This window comes from Anolis carolinensis, unplaced genomic scaffold (genome assembly GCF_035594765.1).
Source record: "Anolis carolinensis isolate JA03-04 unplaced genomic scaffold, rAnoCar3.1.pri scaffold_10, whole genome shotgun sequence".
Classification (NCBI taxonomy): Eukaryota; Metazoa; Chordata; class Lepidosauria; order Squamata; family Dactyloidae; genus Anolis; species Anolis carolinensis.
Window position 1 is genome coordinate 9,014,013 of NW_026943821.1, and position 13,866 is coordinate 9,027,878.

The 13,866-nt window shown below is 37.7% G+C and overlaps 1 protein-coding gene across 1 annotated transcript in view; it reads left to right on the forward strand.

The window, feature by feature from the left end:
• The first annotated feature begins 1,497 nt into the window (after positions 1–1,497).
• The window catches only part of LOC100559672 (homeobox protein otx5), a 53,285-nt gene continuing 40,916 nt past the window's right edge, over positions 1,498–13,866 (forward strand). Inside the window, exon 1 of the mRNA XM_062962369.1 lies at positions 1,498–1,649. The gene's annotated coding sequence lies outside the window, so the exon portion shown is untranslated. The remainder of the gene's footprint in view (positions 1,650–13,866) is intronic.

Genomic DNA, 13,866 nt, shown 5'->3' on the forward strand with positions numbered 1-13,866 from the left:
TACATATAATATTGATAAAAATATTATAATGTTATACAATATAATACTAATAATAATACCATATAGTAATATTAATTATATGTTATATATTACATATAGTATTACAGTATAGTGGTATAGTTCAATATAGTAATGTATAATGCTAATATTGTGCTATGCTAATAATATAATATACTAGCTGTGCCCGGCCACGCGTTGCTGTGGCAAAGTGATGGTGGTATTGGTTAAAAGCTGTTGTGGAATTTTTATTTGACGTTATTTGTATTTTTTAATTAATTTTATTGTAACTTATCTTTTTTATTTATTATATTTTATTATTTTGTTGTATTATTTTTAGTTATTTTGTTATAGTATTTTATTGTATTAATTTTTTAGTGTTTTTTATTATTTTTTATTGTATTATTTGTATTTATTTTATTTTTTTATTCTTTTATTAACACTGGGCTGAGTGGGTTGCTAGGAGACCAAGTGGGCAGAGCTTAGCCTTCTAAGTAGCAGCAATTGGATAAAAACAATTATTTCTCTCCCTCTAATTAGGACTTTATTTTTCTTTGCTTTTTGTTGTATCAACCTAGAAGCGTGGATGATGGGTTGTGTTGTCAAATTTCGAGGTTGGGGGGCTTGTAGTTTTATTGTTTTGTGGGTCGCCGTGATGCCATCACTCTTTTATATATACAGATTGTATGTACATACAGCTGTTCTGAGTCCCCTTCGGGGTAAGAAGGGTGGGATATAAATGTAGTAAATAAAAGTAGTAAGTAAACAAACAATTAATTTTAGACTTAGGCTCACCCAAATTCTGAAATGACTTGAAGGCACACAACAACAACAATCCTAATTAACTTGACTATCTCATTGGCCAGTAGCAGGCCCACACTTTCCATTGAAATCCTGATAGGTTTATGTTGGTTAAGATTGTTTTCATTTTTAAATATTGTATTTTTCTTTCATTGTTGTTGTTTTGCACTACAAATAAGACATGTGCAGTGTGCATAGGAATTTGTTCATTTTTTTTTTTTCAAATGATAATTCGTCCCCTCCATAGTCTGAAGGATTGTAGACCGGCCCTTTGCTTTAAAAGTTTGGTCTAGATTAAATGCATTGCCATCACAGCACCAGAAGAAGGAGAGGCGAGAAGGAAAAATGTTCATCCATCAATCAACTTTGGGGTCCTCCTCACCACACAGAGAAAGAACGTTAGTTCAGATATGGATTCGTATTGTTTGTGGTTGGAAGTCTGGCATCTCTGCTGGACGGACGGAGCCCCGCACATGGCCTGGGGTGGTTGGCGTCTCCGTTAAAAGCGATCAAAGCTAATTGCAGCCGACGTCGGGAGGGGTGGATTACTCCGACACGCTGCCAGCAGGTTGGACATCTTGCCTAAAGTCACCTCGACCATATTGACCCCCTTCCCCTCCCTTTCCTCCTCCGTGCTGACCCCCCTTTGCGGGCCCTCCCAGATTAGTCCCTGAAATATAGACCATGACAGCTGACATCACGGCCTTCCTTGCTTAAATCTTCCACATTTGGGTGGCACCTACCTCTTCTTCCTCGTGGCCCCTCTTCTTCCCACCCTTTGGCCCCTCTGCCGCCCGGCGCTCCTTCTTTCGGTGGCCCCTCCGAGGTCCACGTCGGTCGCACCGGCCAAGGTGAGCCACTCCAGGTCTCTGCGGACCGGCTTCTCCTTCCTACCTTCCTTTTTTCCCTTAACAGGAGATATATGATTATTTGCAACTGATCCAGCTTTAGAGGGGTTTAGCTCCCTTGATAAAATTATATCTAATGATTTAAAGTCCTTACGCTTGTAATGCAGCTTGGGGCGGCTTTATCGCGCTTAATTAAAAGTCCTGCCAGAGGTTTGGAAGGGCCATTTTTAAAATTTCCTCCTCCCCGGGCCGATATTTTTGGTTTTCTCCCACGACTCTTTTCCTTCTTATCTCTTAGGGGGGGGAAAGTCGAGCAGCGGATAGGAGAAAGTGGCCTTATTTTCCCTATCAGTGGCATTGTTTTCACTATTAGGAGCAAAAGAGGATTGATTAGAGTTTGAGAGGATCATATTTTAATATCCAAGAAGTTTGCCTTGGTGGATAGAATGACTTGAGAACTACGAACGTCTTGTTTTTCAGCAATACGGGCAAATTCACTTTGACATTGACATATATGTCCATGAATTTTCTCTTATTGCATAAACATTTTGGATTCATACCTTCTGCCAAATGCCAGCCAAAGGAATTCAATTTGATTCTGGTATCCACAAATTTATTTCTTTTTCTAATTCTTTATATTTGGGTCCTTGCTGGTGTTCGACATCTACAGATGACTTTTATTTAATGCAATGGCTGGACATTATAGCCGGATATTTCCTTCAATTGTACTTACCCGTATATACTCGGGTATAAGCCGAGGCACATAATTTTAACACAAAAAAACCCACAAAAAACTGGGAAAACATTGACTCCAGTATAAGCCGAGGGTGTTAAATTTCAGAAATAAAAATAGATACCAATAAAATCACATTAATTGAGGCATCAGTAGGTTAAATGTTTTTGAATATTTACATAAAGCTCAAATTTAAGATAAGACTGTCCAACTCTGACCAAATCATTATTCTCATCTTCTTCAATGTAAATGCGCTTATGTATCCTTTTAATAATAATAGAGTAAAAAATACATGTAATAATAATAATAATAATAATAAATACAGAAAAATAATACAAGTAATAATAAATAGAGTAAAATAATAAATGCAATAATAATAATAATAATAAGATCAGAGTGAAATCATAAATGTATTAACAATAATAATAAAAATAGAGTAAAATTAATGTAATAGTAGCGACAATAATAGAGAAAAATAATAAATGTAATAATACTAATAATAATAGAGAAAAATAATAAATGTACCATATATTCTCGAATATAAGCTGACCCAAATATAAGCCAACCAGGACTCTCACCCGAGTATAAGCCGAGGGGGGCTTTTTCAGTCTTAAAAAAAGGGCTGAAAAACTAGGCTTATACTCAACTATATACAGTAGTTACAAAACAAAGCTGAGGGATCTAATTTATGCTGATATTTAACCAACAGATTTTCAACTTTTCTGTCTATCTCAAAGTATACATACTACTACTACTACTACTACTACTACTACTACTAATAATAATAATAATAATAATAATAACTTTATTTTTGTATCCCGCCTCCATCTCCCTGAAGGGACTCAGGGTGGGTCACATAGGGATAAGCCCGACCAATACTTTGGATTGCTGTGAGTTTTCCAGGCTGTATGGCTATGTTCCAGAAGCATTCTCTCCTGATGTTTCATCCACATCTCTGGTATGCATCCTCAGAGGTTGTGAGGTCTGTTGGAAACTAGGCAAGAGGGGTTTATATATCTGTGGAACATCCAGGGTAGTTCCCAACAGACCTCACAACCTCTGAGGATGCCTGCTATAGATGTGGGCAAAACTTCAGGAGATAATGCTTCTGGAACATGATCATACACCCCAGAAAACTCACAGCAACCCAGTGATTCCAGTCATGAAAGCCTTCGACAACACATTATACATACTTTTCTTTTGTAAAGAAAGCAGATTTGTTCAGTTAAGTAGTTTCCATGTTCCTGATATTTGCTGTATGATACTTTCCCAAAGTCTTAGCTCCAGGCAACTGCTTTGTTGTCACACTTTTTGTGATTGCTCTGTTTCATTTTGGCGATGTTTGCACAGAAAAGTTTCATTTGTTTGTGCAGTTGCAAGTATCTTAATTTCTATTGTACTTGGAGAATCCTGATGGGAAGGATGAAAAGAGTTAGGAAAGTTTATTATTGTGATTAGTATTTCTATCCCACTTTTTCTGTCAAAAGTAGAAACATTTGTCGTTTTAATACTGGAAATAATAATAATAATAATAATAATAATAATAATAATAATATATTTCTAACCTACACCTCTCTCCCCGAAGGTACTTTGGGAAGCTAATTCTGATTTCTTCTACTTTCCCCCCCAAATAAGCATATCTAAACATTTAGTGCATATTAGAAACATGGGTGCAATATATTTCTATCTCTATCTCTATCTCTATTTATATCTATATCTATATCTATATACCTGGATTAGGGATTTTGTAAGGATAAACATTAGATGTGGGTAAACTACAACTCCCACCATCATCTGCAATTGCCCCTCTTTGATTGTGGGTAAACTACAGCTCCCATTATAGTGAGTCGATTTACCCCAAACCTCACAATTAGTTTTAATAATAATAATAATAATAATAATAATAATAATAATAATAATAATAATAATAATAAACCTTTATTTATAGCCCGCCACCATCTCCCCATGGGGACTCGGGGCGGCGTACATGGGGCAGAGGCCCAAACAACATAGAACAAAACATAAGAAACATAATACAAATCATACTATAAAAAGATAAAACAGTAATACAATATATCAATTAAAACAAAAATACAGGATAAAAAATTGCATTTAAAACACATAAATGGTAAAATTGTAATAAAAACAGGATAGATTATTAAAAACCCTCTGGGGCTGATTAATTAGTGACTTTTAAGGTTGGTGATGATGGGGACGTGTGCCAAGTTTGGTCCAGATCCATCGTTGGTTGGGTTCACAGTGCCCTTTGACTGTGGATGAACTATTTCTCCCTTTATCCTCTGTCATTCCCCACAAACCCTGCCAGTTTTTAAAATTGGTCATGGTGGGATGGGGAGGGGGTCATTGGTCATTGTCGGTGGGGTTCACGGTGCTCTGGTTGTGGGTGAACTACAACTCCCAACATTGTGGGTCAATTTCCCTCAAACCCAGACAACATTCAAATTTGGTTGTGTTGGGTCTGTATGCCATGTTTGGTCCAGATCCATCATTAGCGGGGGTTCACAGTGCTCTTTGATTGCGGGTGAACTACAACTCCCAACATCATGGGCCAATTCCTCCCAAATCCATCCAATATTCAAATTTGGTCATGTCGGGTCAGTATGCTATGTTTGGTCCAGATCCATCATTGGCAGGGTTCACAATGCCCTTTGATTGCGGGTGAACTATAACTCCCAACATGTGAGTCAATTTCCTCCATATCCCTCCAGCACTTTCTGTTGGTAATCAGTTCCTTCTTTTGAAATAGAGCCTGGAGTTTCTTGGTGGTCTCCTATTCGAGCTTAAAACATCATTATAAAACCTATATGAGTTGTGAAATTATTAAAACAAATGCTACACAATCAACACGGTTGCTGTTACTTGTTAATGAACCGAGCATCTGAAATCCATGGGTATCTAGCAAAGCTAGAAATCTCTCATTAAGTCGACGTCTATTTACTGCCCGCTGTTTCTACAGACTCCTTGTGGCAGTGGATCTGTTATCTAATCTCTCTCTAGATAACCTAGTTCAACCTGTGTAAACGTAGGTTAGAGATGGGCGACCGAGACTGTTATGTGGGATAATTATTTTCCTCTCTCTGGGACAATTAAGGGGCTAAATGGACTTCAGAACCCCAAACCTAAATCAGAATCAGATAGAAGTCCAGGGGTTGAAAAATATGTATTGTTGGGATGTTAAAGAGTGTAAATTGGATCTGTAAATCTATGGGAAAAGTGAATTGTTAGTTGATTTCCAGGAGAGTTAAATTGTCTTTTTGAGACACAGAAAAATGGGAATTTTGGGGATTCTGGAGGAATTTAGAACCAGTTTTGTTCAGAATAGTTGAACTTTTTCACCTTCACCTTCCAAGGCATAAATAATAATAATAATAATAATAATAATAATAATAATAATAATACAGTAGAGTCTCACTTATCCAACATAAACGGGCCGGCAGAACGTTGGATAAGCGAATATGTTGGATAATAAGGAGAGATTAAGGAGAAGCCTATTAAACATCAAATTAGGTTATGATTTTAAAAATTAAGTACCAAAACATCATGTTATACAACAAATCTGGCAGAAAAAGTAGTTCAATATTCAGTAATGCTACATAGTAATTACTGTATTTACGAATTTCGCACCAAAATATCATGATATATTGAAAACACTGAATACAAAAACGCATTGGATAATCCAGAATGTTGGATAAGTGAGTGTTGGATAAGTGAGACTCTACTGTAATAATAATTTCAGCATGTACATCTTCTTTGCTGTGTCATACTGTGTTTTTGTGTCAGAAAAATATGTTTTAATTATTTGTATTATTATTATTATTATTATTATTATTATTATTATTATTTTGACACAAAAACACAGTATGACACAGCAAAGGAGATGTATATGCTGAAATAATAATAAGTGTCCTAGACACTTGGGAAGTGTTTGACTTGTGATTTTGTGATATGAAATCCAGCATATCTATCTTGTTTGCTGTGTCATAATAAAATAATAATAATACAAATAATAAAAAACTTTATTTATACCCTGCCACCATCTCACCATCTCCCATAGGGACTTGGGGCGGCTTAAAAAATAGCCCAAAATAAGTGAGAAGCAGGGAGGTAATGCCTTAGGTAATACCATCAAGGAAAAAGAGATATTTCTTGCAGGATTTTCTATAGGGTATGGAACTGCTCTTCAAGATTCTCAACTCTTGAATGGAAATAAATATTTCCCATCAGTGTCATGGTTTAAATTCTGTTGCTAATTGTATTGGCAATTATAGATGTATAGCTACAGGGAAAAGTGAGATTTCTCTCTAATTTTTTTTTAGCATTGTAGGAACTTCAAACATAAATTGAGCACTTTAGAAATACCATTGAGGCATCCAAAGAAAAAGGGTCAGGCTAAGTGATGAAAAGACGTAGACATAGCACATATTTTCAATGGGTGCATCTACACTGGGAAACAAATGCAGTTTGACACCACTTGAACTGCGATGGCTCAATACTCCTGGGGTTGCTGGGATATGTAGTTGTACAAGGCCATCATCCTTCTTTGCCAAAGAGGGATAGTGCTTCACCAAACTACAAATCCCTGGATTCCATAGCATTGAGCCACGGACAACAAAGTGGTGTCAAACTGCATTAAATCTACAGTGTAGATGTGCGCAGTGTCCCACTCTCTGGACTGCTAGAAATTTCAGAACTGAAGGAGAATCTTATTTGGTATCCCTTGCTACATTACAGTGAGATGGATACTATTATTAGTTGTTTTGCTGAAATTTTTGTGCATAAAAAACAATGAGGAAATCATGAGAAACAAGAACAGCAACCATGTAAAAACTGAGATGGGATTCCCATGGTTATGTAGGTTTATTTATTTATAAATTATATATAAAGTTTCTATTTGATTGTCAGCATCAAGTCTTTGCTACTGTAGTGTCTTGAGAGCTCCTTACCAGCTCCATGAACATCAACACTGAAGAATTGATGCAGTTTAACACCGTCTAGCTGTCACGGCTCAATGCTATGGAGTCTGGGGATTTGTAGTTTGGTGAAGTCCTGGGATTTGTGGTTTTAGAAGGTCTTTAGCATTCTCTGCAAGGGCAAGGTTTCATCCCTTTGTCATCTCTTTTCTATGTTGAATGTATTCTGAACTCTGCATTCTGAGCTCAGGATACATCTACTTTGTAGAATTTGTGTGGTTTCACCCCACTTTAACTCCTGTGGCTCAATGCTATGGAATCCTGGGATTTATAGGTTATTATAAATGAACTGCTGAACTTGCTAACCAAAAGGTCGGCAGTTCGAATCCGGGAGGCGGAGTGAGCTCCCACTGTTAGCCCCAGCTTCTGCCAACCTAGGAGTTCGAAAACATGCCAATGTGAGTAGATCAATAGGTACTGCTCCAGCAGGAAGGTAACGGCGCTCCATGCAGTCATGCCGGCCACATGACCTTGGAGGTGTCTACGGACAACGCTGGCTCTTCGACTTAGAAACGGAGGTGAGCACCAACCCCCAGAGTTGGACATGACTGGACTTAATAGGGGAAAACCTTTACCTTTACTTTATATTTATTATTATTATTCGTATTGTTGTTATTACTATTTATACGCCGCTTTTTCTCTCTGCAAAAGAGACTCAGAGCGTCTTACAGTAAAACCAATGCAATAAAATTTAAAGGAATAAATAAGCTGGGGACGATGGAAGAAAGTGGGAGAGAGAATCTAGCACATTAAAAAAAACAGATGGAAAACAATAATACGACAGATTCTTCATCAGGACTGTTGTTGCCAAACAGGGACACGGGCTATATCCTCTGAGCATCTGATTGGCCGTTATATAATATTTATAATATATAAATATTATAATATAATATATAATATAATATTGATAATATTTATTCATTTTATTTTAACCTGCTTTTCTCCCAAGATAGGCATCCTTTATTTTCAGCACAACTGCGTCCCTATCAAAATGTACTTATAGACAAAAATTATTTAATACCGACAATCCATAAAAAATATTAACTGGTAGGGAACCAAACGACCTGTCCTTCACTTTGATCCAATCCAACGCACCAACAAGAAATCATTGGTGCCATGAGCTGGTGGTATAACAGCAACAGGTTGCATTCCCCAATCAGAAAGTGAAGGATGCAAGACTTGTTCTCCATTCTGTTTGGGTTTTTTTTTTCTTATATAAAGGAAAACAAAACCCAGGGCGAAATTAATGTGGGCAGCTGGTCCTCCTCGGTGCACAATGTTAATAATGCTGCAATCATTGCATCGGCCTGTCCTGTCCTCCTCCCCCTCTTCCCTTACTATGACCGAGGCCATCTGTTTAGTCCTGGGCTTATCCTTGGAGTGTAGGTTCCTTGGGGCCAAGGGCTCTTTTTGTGTAAAGGGTTCAGACACCTAGTCCGTCGTCATATATATATATATATATATATATATATATATATATATATATATATATATATATATCTCGAGAGAGAGAGAGAGAGAGAGAGAGAGAGAGAGAGAGAGAATTAGCAAGGGGATATTTCTAGCCAAAACAAGCGGGAATGCCAAAGATGGCATATTTAATCTAAATCATCAACTAGGGAAGGGTTAAACCGCTAAGCTACTGAACTTGCTAAGGAAAAGGTCAGCGGTTTGAAGCGGAGTGAGCTCCCACTATTAGCTCCAGCTTCTGCCAACCTAGCAGTTCAAAAACATGCAAATGTGAACAGATCAATAGGTTCTGCTTCTGCGGGAAGGTAACGGCACACCGTGCAATCATGCCAGTGGCCACATGACCTAGGAGTTGTCTATGGACAATGCCAGCTCTTTGGCTTAAAAAATGGAGATGAGCACCAACCCCCAGAGTAGGACACGACTAGACTTAATGCCAGGGGAAAGTTTTACCAATAATAATAATAATAATAATAATAATAATAATAATAATAATAATAATAGGATCACAAACCTGCAAAAGTATTGGAAAATGAGCATGCAAAAATACTGTGGGACTTCCGAATCCAGACTGACAAAGTTCTGGAACACAACACACCAGACATCACAGTTGTGGAAAAGAAAAAGGTTTGGATTATTGATGTCGCCATCCCAGGTGACAGTCGCATTGACGAAAAACAACAGGAAAAACTCAACCGCTATCAGGACCCCAAGATTGAACTTCAAAGACTCTGGCAGAAACCAGTGCAGGTGGTCCTGGTGGTGATGGGCACATTGGGTGCCGTGCCAAAAGATCTCAGCCAGCATTTGGAAACAATAGACATTGACAAAATTACAATCTGCCAGCTGCAAAAGGCCACCCTGCTGGGATCTGCACACATCATCCAAAAATACATCACACAGTCCTAGACACTTGGGAAGTGTTCAACTTGTGATTCTGTGATATAAAATCCAGCATATCTATCTTTTTGCTGTGTCATAATAAAATAATAATAATAAAATAATAATAATAATAATAATAATAATAATAATAATAATAATAACAACAACTTTATTTTTATATCCCGCCCCATCTCCCCGAAGGGACTCGGAGCGGCTTACATGGGGCCATGACCGACAATAATACAATAACAGCAAGAAAACAATAAAACAAGGTCAGTAATAATAATAATAATAATAAAACTTTATTTATACCCCGCCACCATCTCCCCAATGGGGACTCGGGGCGGCTTACATGGGGCCATGCCCAGACACCATACAATATAACAAAATAAAACAACATATCATAACACAATATAACAGTGCAAAAATAATCATATACATTACAGCACAAATCAGAGAAAACAGTAAAAAACAGGGCGGGCCACATGAACACTTAATTAAAAACTCGGGAGAGAGAGACATAGGAATAGGGGGAAACAGGGAAATAAAATGGTGGAGCAGTCTAAAGGATAAAAACCAAGGGGAATGGCCAGAGCAATATATTACATTTACTCCCCAAAGGCACATCGGAAAAGCCATGTTTTTAGATCTTTCTTAAAGGCTAACAAGGTGGGGGCTTGCCTAATCTCAGTGGGCAATGAATTCCACAGTCGGGGGGCCACAGCAGAAAAAGCCCTCTCCCTCGTTCCCACAAGACGGGCCTGGGACAGAGGCAGTGGCGAAAGGAAGGCCTCCCCGGATGAACGAAGGGAACGAGCAGGTTTATGGTAGGAGATACGGTCCCTAAGGTAGGTGGGTCCCAAACCGTTTAGGGCTTTATAGATGATGGTCTGCACCTTGAATTGGGACCGGAAAGTGAACGGCAGCCAGTGGAGCCCTAATAAAACAATGTCATATCAATAAAAACATAACATCAATGAACAGTTATAAAAGTCAGCGCACGGCATAAAATGGTTAAAAACAGAGCTAAAAACGCGGAGCTGGGCCCAGAGGAAAAACTTCAGCGTGGTAGAGGTAGTTACACAATTTAAAACCAACGAAGTGCTAAATATCAAAAGAACCTATCAAAAGAAGACAATGTCAGGACTTCAGATTCCACAATGGCTTGCTGGAAATGGACATTTGTATTTGCTATGAAGAGGACCAATGTGGTGTGATGGTTCAAATTATAGGATTCAAGAGACCTTGGCCATGAAAATGCATTTTTTAATTTATCATGTCAGAAGCAAATTGAGAATACAGTTATAATGTATAGAGAAACCACAAACAAAGTTAAAAACATGGCATTATACTAAATTTTCTTTGACCAGAAGCTGGCCGCTTGGAGTGCCTCTGGTGTCACTGTAAGAAGATCCTCCACTGTGCATGTGGCAGGGCTCAGACCACATTATAGTAAGTGGTCTGATAAACATCAGAGTTAAACACTCTTCTCTACACTCGCATGTCGTGGACTCCACTTTGTGGCCCCATTTAATAAGGTTAGCTCTGCATCTCATGGTGCCAGAGCGCAATCTGTTCTGCACCTTCCAAGTTGCCCCGTCTTCTGTGTGCCCAGGAAGGAGTCTCTCATCCAGTCTCAGCTGCTGATTGAGGTTCTGGGTTTTTGCCTGCCACTTTTGGACTCTTGCTTGCTGAGGTGTTCCTGCAAGTATCTCTGTAGATCTTAGGAAGCTGTTTCTTGATGAAATGCATTGGCTTGCTGGCTGATATCCAAACAGAGGATGAGCTGGAGATGTCAATGCCTTGGTCCTTTCATTGCTGGCTGCTACTTCCTGACGGATGTTAGGTAGTACAATATCGACTAAACAGCATAATTTCTCCAGCAGTGTAAGATATTGGTATCTATATATCCACACACACACACACTACTATATATCCACACACACACACACACACACACACACACATATACAGTAGAGTCTCACTTATCCAACACTCGCTTATCCAATGTTCTGGATTATCCAACGCATTTTTGTCGTCAATGTTTTCAATATATCATGATATTTTGGTGCTAAATTCATAAATACAGTAATTACTACATAGCATTACTGCATATTGAACTACCTTTTCTGCCAAATTTGTTGTCTAACATGATGTTTTGGTGTTTCATTTGTAAAATCATAACCTAATTTGATGTTTAATAGGCTTTTCCTTAATGCCTCTTTATTATCCAAGATATTCGCTTATCCAACATTCTGCCGGCCCGTTTATGTTGGATAAGTGAGACTCTACTGTACATATACATAATAGAATATATGCGTGTGTATGTATATAAGACATTGGAATGCTGGCTGATATCCGATGCATTTTTGTTGTGAGTCCTTAAGCCTGTGTTTAATTGATTGATTTGTATGTTTAGTGCACTTATGCTCATAATTGTATTATGTTTTACTATGATATGGTTTTAAGTTGTTGTATGGTTTCCTTCCTATGTTGGAAACTGCCCTGAGTCCCTTCAGGAGATAGGGCGGCATATAAATAAAGTTTTATATTATTATTGATACAACAACATAGTCTGACACAGCAAACATGATAGATATAATATAGATTACTAGCTGTGCCCAGCCACGCGTTGCTGTGGCGAAGTAGGGTGGTATGGGAAATAAAGTATTGAGGTATAGGTGGTAGTTAGGGTAAAGGGTAAAGGTTTTCCCTTGACGGAGCTTAGCCTTCTAACTGGCAGCAATTGGATAAAAACAATTATTCCTCTCCCTCTAATTAGGACTTTATTTTTCTTTTCTTTTTGTTGTATGAACGTAGAGGCATGGATGAAGGGTTGTGCTGCCAAGTTTAGTGTTTCTGGGATGTGTAGTTTTGTTGTTTTGTCCTAGGCCAAAATTTCATTACCCTTTTATATATATAGATAATAATAATTATTGGTTGATCCTAAGCAAGTCACACTCTCTCAGCCCAGAAAAATCCCATGATGGGTTCACCATGAATTAGAAATAACCAGAAGGCACACAATGAACAACAACCAACCATGGAGATATGGCTCATGATCCTATCTGATAAACTCTTCCCATCAATTGCATGACAACAACGACGTCTGTGATTGTTTCCTTTCTTAGCAGTAGCCAATCTTTGATGCGAAATTGCAAAAAAAACCCCAAAAAAACAAACCCACGTCTTTTTACAAAGAGAAGGATTTGACGTGGAAAAAAAAAGGAATCCTATTTCTGCCAGGGAGAGGTTGCGGAATGAATCCAGCATTTTTCTTCGACTTCTTCCCGTCCCTAAGCTTCTTAAAAGAGTAATTTCAGGAGAGCTCTCCAAGAGCGCTTTGGCAAAATTTTGGGTCTCTTCCGTACTCATTAAGAGCATGTTGCAAATGTCCTTAATCTCCTCTCATTTTGCTGGTGCAGATGCTCCTTGGTTTTTTTTTCTCCCTCCCAAATAGCAATGGCAATATAATAGTGTTTGTTTGTATAGCAGAAAATGTTAAGCATTGTGTATGTTTTGGGGGGAATATTTTCTTGATGTTCATACTGAATCAAAGCTATATCGTTTGCTTCTCTGATGTTTGGGATTTGAAAGGTGAGGAGAGAATTATGATCAATATGGGCCTTTATATATATTAATAATAAGACCATTAGATGACAAAACTAGATTCCTGGATATCATGATCCTTTTTATGTAGAAAGAAAGTTCATTGATTTAAACATAATGGCAATGGAGGAAATCTTGGAAATGCTGGAAAAAATAATAATAATACATTCGTTAAGTATTTTAATTCATATCTGTGTGCTACTGGGATAAGCTGTGCATGGTGAGCATGAGCGAATCGCATAGAAATATTTTTAAATGATTATATCAGTCAAAATTCTGAATAGATCCAGTAATGGTGGTGTGGTTTTTAACTTTGAATATGTTTGAATGGATTTTAACTCAATTTTAAAATATGGTTTATATTTAATTCTGCTTGAATGTTTGCATATTTGTATATTTTAAATTGTATGCTAATGCTTTCATGTTAAACCGCTTTGAGTCTCCTTTGGGGGAGATATAGCGGGGTATAAATAAATATAATAATGGTTTACTGTGAGTTTTCTGGGCTGTCTGTCCATGTTTCAGAAGCATTCCT